General features: G+C 32.7%; 1 long non-coding RNA gene across 1 annotated transcript; it reads left to right on the top strand.

The window, feature by feature from the left end:
* Positions 1-4,980: 4,980 nt before the first annotated feature.
* Positions 4,981-11,107, top strand: LOC134683881 (uncharacterized). Its single transcript, XR_010101104.1, has 4 exons — positions 4,981-5,258; positions 7,311-7,373; positions 9,786-9,873; positions 10,434-11,107. It is a non-coding gene; the product is annotated as an uncharacterized LOC134683881 (long non-coding RNA).
* The last annotated feature ends 2,279 nt before the right edge of the window (positions 11,108-13,386 follow it).

The following is a 13,386-nucleotide window of genomic DNA, read 5'->3' as shown; positions in this document are numbered from 1 at the left end:
TAGACAAACCACTTTAACAAGAGTTTTACTGTCGGTCGAAAGAAAACCAAAGTGACCATATTTCTATTCTTAGTTTAATATGATCGTAAGTTATGATGAAAACAATATCAGAAATATCTGAATCTAAGATTAAAATTTCAGACATTTTATGACTGGGCTATTTATTTATTTAACTTTTTTTTTTTTGGGGGGGGGGGGGGGGCTTCAAGGGTTCATTGTTAGGTGGTGCAGCTATTATTTATAATTTTTTAAAATTAATTATAAGACATTTTTCTTTTGTTGAAACTCACTTAACAGACCTACTACATTTTTTTCCAATTAAATCAGTTATCGGTATATTATTTGTCTGTTTGTGGTTTTCTTTTTTAGCCATGGCGTTATCGGTTTAAATTCGAACTATGAGTTTGACTGTGACAGTCCCTCTTATGAATATCAACTTCCGCTAGTGTCATTAATTTTCAAAATTCAATTACTGACTAATTTGTACATCCAACCAAGTAATTAAAGTGTGATTATTTTATTTTACAAGGTATAAGGTTAAATTTCCTACTTTGGAAAAATACAGTGAATAATGTTTTTCAAAAGGTTTTAATCATCACTAAAGCATTGAAAATAAATATTAAAATTTCAATGGTTTTAAATTTGAAGGGATTCAATTTGAATGCATTAGTTTTATTTTTCTTCTCAAATATAAAAATATGATTTTGTAATTTATTGTATTATTATTATTTAGTTAGGTTATGATAAATGCTAATATGCTTGTATTATTAATATCCTTCAGAACATACATATCTTAATCTGTGTATTTAGGTGATTTTATCAGTAGTCGTCCAGACGTGAAGTTGTAATATATCTAACAACATAATCATTTAATATTAGTATATATAATCAATTGCGGGGTTCAAAGCTGAACTACAGACAAAACCACGGATGTCAGCATGTCAATAAAAACAGATGCTTTATTTCCTGTAGATGTGTTAAACGATGAAATGAGATCAATTTATATTTCTAATAAACACAAGTTATTGCATATCACAAGAACCATAGAAGATTAACTTCCGATAGAAATTTTATATCTATAGTAATTTATTCCATCCGGTTAAGTTACTGAAATTACTCAACTCTTTCAAACCAGTTATATCTATTTCGCGCCTTGTTTTAACAATGAATTGTGAAAGAGTTCACTCAATTTCTTTACTTTAATTTGTGTGTAAACATTTAAGTCATTTCATTGTTTTTATATATAAATTAGGCCGTTAGTTGTCTCGTTTGAATTGTTTAACATTTTCATTTCGAGGCCTTTTATGCGGCTGACTATTCAATATGGGCTTTGCTCATTGTTGAAGGCCGTACGATGACCTATGTCTTGCTAAAGTACATGTACTTAGTTCCCTTCACATTTCTCATATTTCCTATAAAAAAAAATGAGCTACCTGAAAAATTTTCAGTTTGCAAATAGAAATACAAAAAGATTTAATGAATATACTTTGCTATATTGACTGCAACATAAAGTAATACAGATTTAGAAAACACCGTCTTCAACAAAAGACAAATAATATTATGGCTAATGTATCATGAATTTATTTTACATTAAGTGTCATATTCCAAAAAGTATATCAGTATTCTCTTATATTCACAAAATAAAGGTCGCATGGGTTTACTGAGGATTCTATAAACAATATGTCGTATTTCAAAAACAAAACGTCCGACGTGGCTTGGTTTATACTTGTTCATCCCAACTACTAAAAGAAACGTAAGTACAGATCTAAAAGTACTCGCATTTACTGACAGCTTCTTCAAAGCAGATAGTAACTAATATAAAATTAGGCACCTTGGACTAAATTATCATTCAGTACACATCCAACATCCAATGGAGTTAATGTACAAACGTCGTTAACAGTCAAAGAAAAACAGAACCTTGTGCAATGCAATGAATCAGAGATTTAAAGTCAAGTGATGGAGATGTAAAATCAAGCGCCGGAGATGTAAAATCAACGCATGATTTTAAATGTTCAGCGTTAGACTTTAGATCTATAACGATAGACTTTAAATCTACAGTGTTTGACTTTATTTAAAACCTACGGCCTAAGACTTTAAATCTACAGCAGTTGACCTCACATCTTCAGCGCTTGCATTATGTACAGCGTGACACATTATAGCGAGAAGACCAGTTTCTCTGAAGCACAGAAGATACAGTGACAGATAATGTTCTTATTTCTAGATATCGTTTTGACTAAACAAACTTGGTTGATATGGAGAAGAGAGAATATTATATTTTGGTTACAATGACATTACTGATATGCCTAACAGTAGCGGACCCAGAACTTTTTTTAAGGAGTGGGTCAACTGACTGACCTATAAGAATGCCCGCTCCAGTCATGCATTAGTGATTCCCTATATAACCAACACAATGTATTCCACAGAAGGGCCCCCATCCATTGATCCGCCTATGCCTATATATATAAGCAACTTTATGGTATAAAATACTGATATGATTGACTATGGAACAACTATACCATTAGAACATATATAAGGTGAATTGAAGCAATTATGGGTCAACTTTAAAAATGAGCTAACATGAAATCAAAGCACTGTTGTGCATCATAAATACTTACAAAACAAGATATCATTGAGATGGGAGCCATGCACCGCTGTGGGCCACGCTGTCAATAACGTGTGGTGAAAATTCGTATCTTTACCATAGGACATGGGGTTGTCAACTGAACTGTTTTTGACATTGACCCTTGACGTACATATAGGAAGTTGTACATAAATTATGACACACCCTCTGTTGTTGGTTTATATACATGTCAAGTTTAAAGTTTGAAATCATAACGGTTCTTTAGATATAGAGTGGTCACAATTTGTTACTGGCGGACGGACGGACAAATGGACAGACGGACGGACAGATTGAACACTATATGGCGTTCGACAATCGGCGGGGCCTCAATTACTTTCTGTGTTTTAATGTTTCAAAATTCAAACTTAGACTATGTTTTCAGGTAATAAGCATTGTGTTGAGGGCAAACTAAAGTAAGAGAATGGAAACATATTTTGGGACGTACGGACAAACGTACATGTACGTATATAGAGACGAGGATAAAAGTTAATGCCCCCTCCGTCGGGGTGAGACTATAAAAGCTGTTTTGATCTGAACGAGACAGCTTAACTGTACACTGCATAACAAAACAAACACGGAAACTTGTATATGTAACTTTTCAATGTTGCACTGGTAAAATATCTTAAAGATGTAAAGTTTCCAAATTTGGTATGTTCACAACTTTAATAAATGAAGTTATAGTGGCGTCACACATCAGCGTATAGCAACGACGTACGCTGGGCGTGGTAAAAAAAACATGTACACTGACCATACGCTAAAAATGTTGGACACATTCAACTTTTCAATCACATCTGTTTCGTGTGCACAACGAGCTTTATTCGTATTTAGGACGTACTAGAAGCGTACAAAAGCGTTTGGGCGTTCCAGTAACGTATGATGGTTTGTGTATGTCGTGTCTCTAACGTAGATGCAACTACATATAGCAAAAAAGTCATTTGAATGTACACGAGACGTGTCTCAGTCGTACCGTGCCGCCGGCGTGTCTCGGACATGTAATTATATGGGTTTTTGTACTACTTCTGTATCCATATGGTCTTGTAAATTCACGGACATATGGCCCTATAAATGTCAGAGCAAGTTTCGTTGAATATTATAGTACGTTTTAAATACGAATGTCAGAATACTTTTTGAATACGCCACAGGTGCATGCGTTTTATATATAGTACGTTCATGGAGCGCTGAAACTACGACAGGCGTATATAAACTGTATGTATGTTACAAACAGGCCCTGCATTCGTCCAAGTAAAAGTCAAAGTATAGGTCAAACGATCTTGTCGCGTAAACAACGTTCCCTAAACGTGTTTCAAACTTATTCCAACGCCCTTGTAACGTACTTATTACGTGTGTGTAGCGAACAGATATACGCTTGACCAACGCTAGAGCTAGATTTGAGTGGATCAGATTAAAAGTCTATATGTTTATGATTCAATAAAGGGGTCTGGTCCATCCTCTTCCCTAGAATTTGCCTATAAATGCTTTAATTGAATACAGATGTTAACAAATTCTAAATGAAATACGTAAAAGGTGTTTGCTTATTACATGCATACAACCATAAAATCATACGTTTTGGAACTGGTCGTTTTGGAACTGACAAACTGTATGTTCAAAAAGATTGTTTGTAGTTACACATTTAATATCACTTGTGCACACTTTAATTGACCTCCACGATCAAATCGTGTAAGTTTGCTCCTAGAATGTAGTTTATAGCTTTACATTTTACATTTTAATTTTTGTTTAAAAAAAATGCTATTTGAGACGTCTGTTAAAAGATGTAATGCAGTTTACGAAACAGCAAAGTAAACATCCGTAAAGAACTGACAAAAGTATGAAACTATGATAGAAACAGATGATTTATTGTTGTGGCTGCTCATTTTAATAAATTGTGGTATAATTAGTGCCCGGATAAAACGGCATCTTTTGATAGAAAAAAACTGCTGGACAAACCATTTGTTTACCCAAATATTTAAAAAATGCATTTAAAAGTTAAATGGTGCAATATTGATTTTAATTGAAATTTGTTATTTTAAAGCAGGTAGCAATGTTCAAATTGAAATATCGGAAATTGCAAGACAGTCAAAGCGTTTTAAAGTTTTTCTTATACATGCATCTATCAAAATATATAATGATGACCCCTTAAGAACCTTAATTAGTACTAGTGACAACAAGCACTTTAGATGTAGTCTAAATACTGTAATTTCTGAGTTACTAACATAGCATTTATCCAATCCTACTAAGAAACTTATGAAACAAAACAGTGTTTGTTTCTTAAATGTTTATTTTATATCGATGACACGGATACATTTATCAGTGTATGATTACACAAAGGATCTTGCTAGAAACATGCATCGGATTTTGTTAATACCACCTGTGGGGAAAAACCGTGTGAATGATCAAGAATGATATTTGACATGTTTGTCCATCTGTCACGTGCATCAACCACATAAGTAAATATATTTATCTTTATATCATATTGGAATCAATCATCTAACAAACAAACTGCTCGTTTTCGACATATACCTCCGTTACAACAATGGTGAATTGGAAAATTGATAATGGCAAACTGAATATCCAAGGGATTGAAGATGTTGAAGAACAAATTGAGTATGCTAAAAGCTCCTAGCAGTATAAGAAGATCGAGGTAATTGTTTTTATAATTGTTTTTTAAGGCATTGGCTATTTTTCAGGCGTCGGCAAAATAATAAAATATGCAATTTATCAGCCTTGGTTAAAATGTCGAAATAAAGCCGACATAATAGCATATATATACGGGGTTTTAAGTTGGATCCAGCAAAACAGTAAATACGTTATTTTGCCGGTCATTTGTAAAGAATTAATTTAAATATTTTCTCTATAAAAAAAAAAGTACTACGGAAATGTGCATTGTCAACAAAAAACAATCAAAATTATTACTAATTTACATTTTTAATTAAATGAAATAACAGTTTCATCATTTTAGATTTATCAGGATAAACGAAAATAAGAATAATTTTAAAACAATTATAAATAAAGATAAACTGATACTGAGCAAGCATAAATTATGTTGCAATGCAATGATATTAAAACTTGTAGTTGAAATTACTTGTACAAAACTGTCACATTCCAATGCATCATAAATGAATAAGAATGAAATCTTCAATTAAGAGTAACAATCACATTGGATACAAATTTTAGAAAAACCCTCACAATTGAATACATGTATATGTACAGAAAAACGTGTTTTACGGGGGAAATTGGCTTCCGCGTCCTTGAGCATGAAATTATTTTCTATTTTTCCGGCGACATTCAAAAGATGCAGCCAAAGCCGCACTATTATTTAAATATAGAAAGCCAAACTCTAGGTGCAGGATTTTATTATTGCACTGAGCCTTCTCGTAAGCTAAATGCACGTCGGAGCTATACGCTGATGTGTGACGCCGCGGTATTATTCTATATTAAAAGCGTATATTGTCAGGTTAAGATGAAAACTGAAAGTAATCAAGGATTTCATAGAGAGGTTCATTCCATCATTGTCCATCCTGACATAAACATGATAAATGAATATTTATTTGACAACATATGACTTGAATTGACTCTTCCTATACGGTTAAAGATGTAGACAAATAACTGAACTACTGAGTATAACAAAGATACGGCTGTCCATGAAGCTCACTATAAATAATATCTTTTGAGGACATATTTCTTGTTTGTATGACCTCGCCCTTTTACAAATTTAAAGAGTAGAATTAGATTAAACATGCTTAATGTGAAAATACAAAATTTTTCCCTATATTTTATTTCCTCAGGCTTCCGAAATCATCTTGTCAGAAAAGCAAAAAAATGACCAAGCCGAATCGCTACAGCACTATCTATTTATTGAGACCATAGAGAAAGAAGTAACCATTAATTAGTTCCCTAAAAAAAATATAAACCAGTCTATGTTGACACTTATAGCTATATAAGAACTTTATATAGATTAGACCGTTGGTTTTCCCGTTTGAATGGTTTTACACTAGTAATTTTGGGGCCCTTTATAGCTTGTTGTTCGGTGTGAGCCAAGGCTCTGTGTTGAAGGCCGTACTTTAACCTGTAATGGTTTAATTTTTAAATTGTTATTTGGATGGAGAGTTGTCTCATTGGCACTCACACCACATCTTCCTATATCTATTATATGAAAATGAAAGGGTTAAAGTGTTGCATGTGATACCCTTAGTGCCAGAAACAAAATAATTAAATGAGTGTCTAGTGTTCACGGCCAAAGTATTTTTAATCATGTTTAATCGTGACAGCAAGCCGATGCATGCCTTATGAAAAGAAGTACACTGTTTGATCACCAATTCACGTCTTTATAGTTTTAAAAATTGCTTAAATGTTTAAACTGTTAATAACAAAAAATGTTTATTAAATTATTCGATAACAGAAAAACAGAAAACAATACCAAAATCTATCAATTGCAAGACGATATCTTTTTCCTAGTGCCATAATTTTTCGAAAATTGAATGATGATACTCATCGTAATCAATATCTTATAATTATATTGCCTTAAACAAAATATCTTAGAACCGTTACCTCTATTACGAACTTGAAGGCCCTACGGTGACCTATAGATGTTAATTTCTGCGTCATTTTGGTCTCTTGTCGAGAGTCGTTTCATTGACAATCATACCACATCTCTAATTTTATATTGATATATGGGATTACTTTTTTTATTTAGAAATCTTGTAAACGGAATGAGAAAACTATAGCAGAAAAAGATATCATGATCAAGAACTTGGAGGTATGTTCATAATATTTGATTTGATTGTAATGCCTTTGGCAAAGTGAATCAGTGAAATCTATAATATGTGTATGCAATGTAGTTTTAAGCTATCAACCGTTATAGTTCTGTTTTCTCCGCAAAATATCAACGAGCACCCAAAAGAAAACATATATTTATATTATTTTTAAGTTCAGATTTGCACGTTGTGTAACAATTCAGCTTTTTTTCGAAAACCGGTCGGGATCCAGTTCGCGGAAAAGGTGGGGAGGGGTGTAAACCCCTGACCATCATGATACATTTGCATTTTTTGAAAACTTCAAAAATAATCTAAAAGTTATTTCCAGTCATGTGTCATTGCTGGAACGATTTCTCACTTAATTGAAATATTTGTTTGCGTTTTACTTCACGTTTAATAAGGCCACATTTGTTTATGTTATATGTGTCTGTCCGAAATCAGTAATTTAGTGGTCGTTTTGGCTGCTGTTTGTGATCTATGATTTAATTTCTATTTATCGGTCGTTGATATTCACGTTTAAATTTTTATACTCCACCTACAATAGAAGAGGGGCATTATGTTTTCTGGTCTGTGCCTCCGTTCGTCCGTTCGTTCATTTGTTCGTGCGGCCATTCGCTTCAGGTTAATGTTTTTGGTCAAGGTAGTTTTTGAAGAAGTTGAAGTCCAATCAACTTGAAACTTAATATACATGTTCCCCATGATATGATCTTTCTAATTTTAATGCCAAATTATAGTTTTGGCCCCAATTTCATGGTCCACTGAACATAAAAAATGATAGTGCGAAGTTCAGGTTAAAGTTTTTGGTCAAGGCAGTTTTTGAAAAAGTTAAAGTTACATCAACTTGAAACTTAGTACACACGTTCCCTATGACATAATCTTTCTAATTTGTATTCCAAATTAAAGTTTCGACCACAATTTTACGGTCCACTGAACATAGAAAATGATAGTGCGAGTGGGGCATCCATGTACTATGGACACATTCTTGTTTGACATTATGTTAAATCGTATTTTTAGCTCACCTGTCGTCGTTAACTTTTACAAAAATTTTGCTCCTTTGAAACTACTTGGCCAAATAAAATCAAACTTTGCCACAATCATCATTGGGGTATCTAATTTTAAAATTGTGTCCGGTGACCCGGATAACCAACCAAGATGGCCACCATGGCTAAAAATAGAACATAGGGGTAAAATGCATTTTTTGGCTTATAACTCAAAAACCAAAGCATTTAGAGCATATCTGACATGAGTAAAAATTTTTATCAGGTTAAGATCTATCTGCCCTGAAATTTTCAGATGAATCTGACATTCCGTTGTTAGGTTGCTGCCCCTGAATTGGTAATTTTAAGGAAATTTTGCTGTTTTTAGTTATTATCTTGAATATTATTATAGATAGAGATAAACTGTAAACAGCAATAATGTTCAGCAAAGTGAAATTTACAAATAAGTCAACATGACCAAATTGGTCAGTTGACCACTTTAGGAGTTATTGCCCTTTAGAAAAATCTTCTCTGATGAAACTACTGGGCCAAATTAATTGAAACTTGGCCACAATCGTCATTGGGGTATCTAGTTTAAAAATTGTGTTCAGTAACTCGGCCAACCAACCAAGATGGCCGCCATGGCTAAAAATAGAACATCGGGGTAAAATGCAGTTTTTTGGCTTATAACTCAAAAACCAAAGCATTAAGAGCAAATCTGACAGGACGTTAAATTGTTGATCAGGTCAAGATCTATCTTCCCTGGAATTTTCAGATGAATTTGATTATCGGTTGTTAGGTTGCTGCCCTTGAACTAGTAATTTGAGGAAATTTTGCTGATTTTTTGTTTTTATCTTGAATATTATTATAGATAGAGATAAACTGTAAACAGCAATAATGTACAGCAAAGTAAGAATTAAAAAAAAGTCAACATGACCAAAATAGTCAATAGACCCCCTAAGGAGTTATTGCCCTTCAAAGTAAATTTTTAACAATTTTCACAAAATTTGTAGATTTTCACTAATATTTTCCACAGAAAATACTGTTATAAATAGAGATAATTGTAAGCAGCAAACATGTTTAGTAAAGTGAGATCTACAAACCTATCACCATCACCAAAACACAATTTTGTCATGAATCCATCTGTGTACAATGTTTAATATTAACATAGACCAAGGTGAGCGACACAGGCTCTTTAGAGCCTCTAGTTTAAGCTTACACTACGGCATATGATTGCTTATTGTTGAATATTGTACAGTAAAATATAGCTGCTTACATCCAAATCAATTTACGTCTATGTGATAGTGTCACTAGAAATCATACCACATCTTTGTATACCTATCTAGTTTAAACATAATATTTCAATACAATTAAAAGCAGCATTCAAACAGAGGTGAAATTCTTAAGATGATTACATTGTTTTAAATTTTTTCTCAGGTATTCGGAGCGAACGAAAAAGTAATACGCTTCTGGAAACCGGAAAAGAAATGGTATAATGCAACAGTCCTAGAAAAAACTAAATCAGGTAAACCATGATATAAATTAAAGAGAGATTACAAAAGAACGATAATTAATGAATTGATTGATAGTCAGGTAGATTTTTTGTTGTTTAAGGACACATTGTGCACCCTAGGCTATATCATAGACATAGGAAGATGTGGTATGTGTGCCAATGAGACAAGTCTCCATCCATGTAACAATTTATAAAAGTAAACCATTATAGGTCAAGGTACGGCCTTCAACACGGATCTTTGGCTCACACTGAGCAGCAAGCTATAACTATCACTAGTGTAAAACAATTCAAACAGGAAAACAAATAGCGGTCTAATTTAAAAATGATCGTTTGCATTTATTGGCTGAAAAGATTGGCGTATCTGGAGAGAACACAGAGCATCAGATGTCTAATCAACAGAAACAATGTACATAGCATTCGAAGTGAAAAGACTCGCTAAGTATTCAACATTTCGATAAAGTCAAGGGAAACATCGTATGAAAGGAAAGATGAAGATATATTTGATTTATTTTAATATGCTTAATATGTGTTTGGTTTTCTGTCCCTTTGATTGGATAGTCTCTATTTTACAGGTTACAAAGTCGTATTTGCAGACGGCAACTTAGTAAGAGTGTTAAGTCTACAGAATCTACGAAAAAAGACATCGAGATGAATTCAGCTGAAGGTGTTTTGTTGAACAAAACACTTTTATATATATATGAACTTACAAGAAACTCACAAGTCATCTGATAATGTTCTCAAAACGGGATATAATAAACAATATCAACAACACAAGGAAGCTGTATTTCCTTGTCCTTGAACAAAAACATTTCACATCAGTCAAATGATCCTATATATCTATACATGTATACAAGAATGAACAAGCCAAGGTTATATATATTGTTTAATTTATATTGGGACATTATCATGATATCTTAATGATAAAAAACAAACATTCACAGAATAAGCTTGTTTGGTCTGAATGTGCTTGTAATTTAATATGACAAACTGTATGTAGAATAAGAAGTAATTATCACACCATCAATGAGACAACATCAATGACGAAAATAAATAGATGAAAAAGTATGCAAAAATCATCAACAATAGATAGATGTGCATAGAATAAGTTATAAATCGCCAAGTGTGTTTCAATATTATGCACATAAAGCTGTTCAATATAGTTGCAATATTAAAACATGTAACAATGTGTCATAGAGCACTTTTTATAGTCATTAGTAAACACAATCTTAGCATATTAAAATTTATGATGATGTATTTACAAACATTGCGTTGTCCGATTATTTTCGACTTATGAGTTTGAATTTTCTTCTGGTATCATTTGTTTCTCTTTTAAGGAGGTTTGTTCCTAATGATGACGATTTAACGTAAGCTCCTCGTGTTTTAAAGCAATCTGTATTCAAATCATTCTGCCTTCTTTATACGGATAACAACAACATATATTCAAACATTTTGTCAGGAATCTGATGTTCAGTAGATGTCGTTTGTTGATGTGGTTCATAAGTGTTTCTCGTTTTTGATATAGATTAGACCATTGGTCTTCCCGTTTTAATGGTTTTGCGCTAGTCATTTTGGGCCCTTTATAGCTTGCTGTTCGATAGGAGCCATGGCTCCGTGATGAAGACCTTTTTTTTACCTATAATGTTGTTTTGTTTACAAATTTGGACCTGGATGGAGAGTTGTCTCATTTGTACACATTTGTTTCATAAGAAGTCAAATGTCTAAACACTGTCTAAATTTCACGACTTGGGATGACAGTTTTAGTACAAACAATTATTTGATTTGCCGTAAATTTGAATCTTATGAGATTATGGGGAAATTTCCCCAATTTGTAGTCAACAATATATAATATGAACATGATGAGATTATGGGGAAATTACCCCAATTTGCAGTCAACAATATCTAATATGAACATGATGAGATTATGGGGAAATTTCCCAAATTGATAGTCAACAATCTTTATATGATTTGAACATAATGAGATTATGGGGAAATTTCCCCATTTGATGGTCAGCAATATTAAAGCTTGTATTTTCTTATTAATTATCTTATAGTGGGGATTTCTGCATTCTGATGTTTTTGGTTGTAAATGTGAATGTGGGGATATTTCCCCATTCTAATGTTATTGGTTTTATATGTGTATGTGGGGATTTTCTCCACTGGTACGTTTTTCAATTCAAGAAGACTATTTTTCTTCATTGAGTGGGAAGATTCACTCAAATTTGATAACATCAAGTAAGCGCATTTCCATTATCTTATAGATTTGTTGACAAAAAATGTTAATTTTAATTCACATCGTCAACCGAATTTGAAACCACCAAAAAAAGAGAATAAAATAGAAATTCTCTTTTTCAAATAGAATGCGTTATTGGAAGCTGACATATTCTCCAAATTATTTAGGAATGTTCTGACGCCCAACACGCAAAACAAGGAATGTGGTTTTTTTAATTTGATAGATGCTTTTTCTATATATTTGTTTGTCTTGATATTATAACACAGTGATGACTGCTATAACCATATTTTGACTATTTTACCAAATATGTCTTTTTTGTTCACGCATCTTTGTAAAATCAAAAACGGAATTTCATGCGACTGTCATAACAGTGAGAGGTTTAGCGGTATATAACCAGGTTCAATCCACCGGTTTCTACATTTGAAAATGAATGTACCAAGTCAGGAATATGACAGTTGTTGTCCTTTCGTTTGATGTGTTTTATCCTTTGATTTTGCAGTTTGCTTAGGGACTTTCCTCGAAGTTCAGTATTTTGATGATTTTACTTTTTTTCGACATAAGCGATAATTAGATCTGTAGAAAAACCTAATGTCTAGTACTGGGAAAAATAGCACCGATTATCTAAGATAAAGAAAAGTATCTAGTTCAATGCTTCTCAATATAAGACACTTCTACGTTTTATTCAAATATGATCATATAGATGAATACGATCATAATTTCAGAAATTGTTATTAAAAGTTATGTTAGTCACAAAGACAAAGTTTCGAAAGTGTACAGAAGTATCGATATGTGCGGCACCTTGGATTTCACAACCTCTTTCCGCTTCAGATAGTGACCAATATTCGGTGTCGCTTCTATACAGTGTCTTAGATATTTCATAATATCACCCTTTTTCATTTGCTAAACAGCGAAATGTTACAAATGATAAAATAAACCAGATCAGCGGATTTTCAGTAGTGTAAGTCGGATGTGTCATGCTTGGGAATATCAATAATTCATTTAATTTAACCATTTAAAAAATACAACCCCTTGAAAATTCAGCAAACTCTCTTTTCCATGTTTGTTGTGGTTTAAAAGCCCAACAATCAAAATGGTTTTTTTTACTATTTTTATAAATTTTACATACATTTGTGCCATGTATTGTTTTTCTTTTAAATTCATCATTTCTTGGCGATTTAATGATTTCCCGTTTAATTAATCATGCTCTATCCACATTAAAATAACTCCTTCGTATGTCAACCAAACTGAAGTCTCAATTTTTTGTTTCACTGAAACCTTATTCGTATTTCTGTTAG

Source organism: Mytilus trossulus, chromosome 9 (assembly GCF_036588685.1).
Source record: "Mytilus trossulus isolate FHL-02 chromosome 9, PNRI_Mtr1.1.1.hap1, whole genome shotgun sequence".
NCBI classification, from domain to species: Eukaryota; Metazoa; Mollusca; class Bivalvia; order Mytilida; family Mytilidae; genus Mytilus; species Mytilus trossulus.
This window is presented reverse-complemented; position numbering and strand designations above follow the sequence as displayed.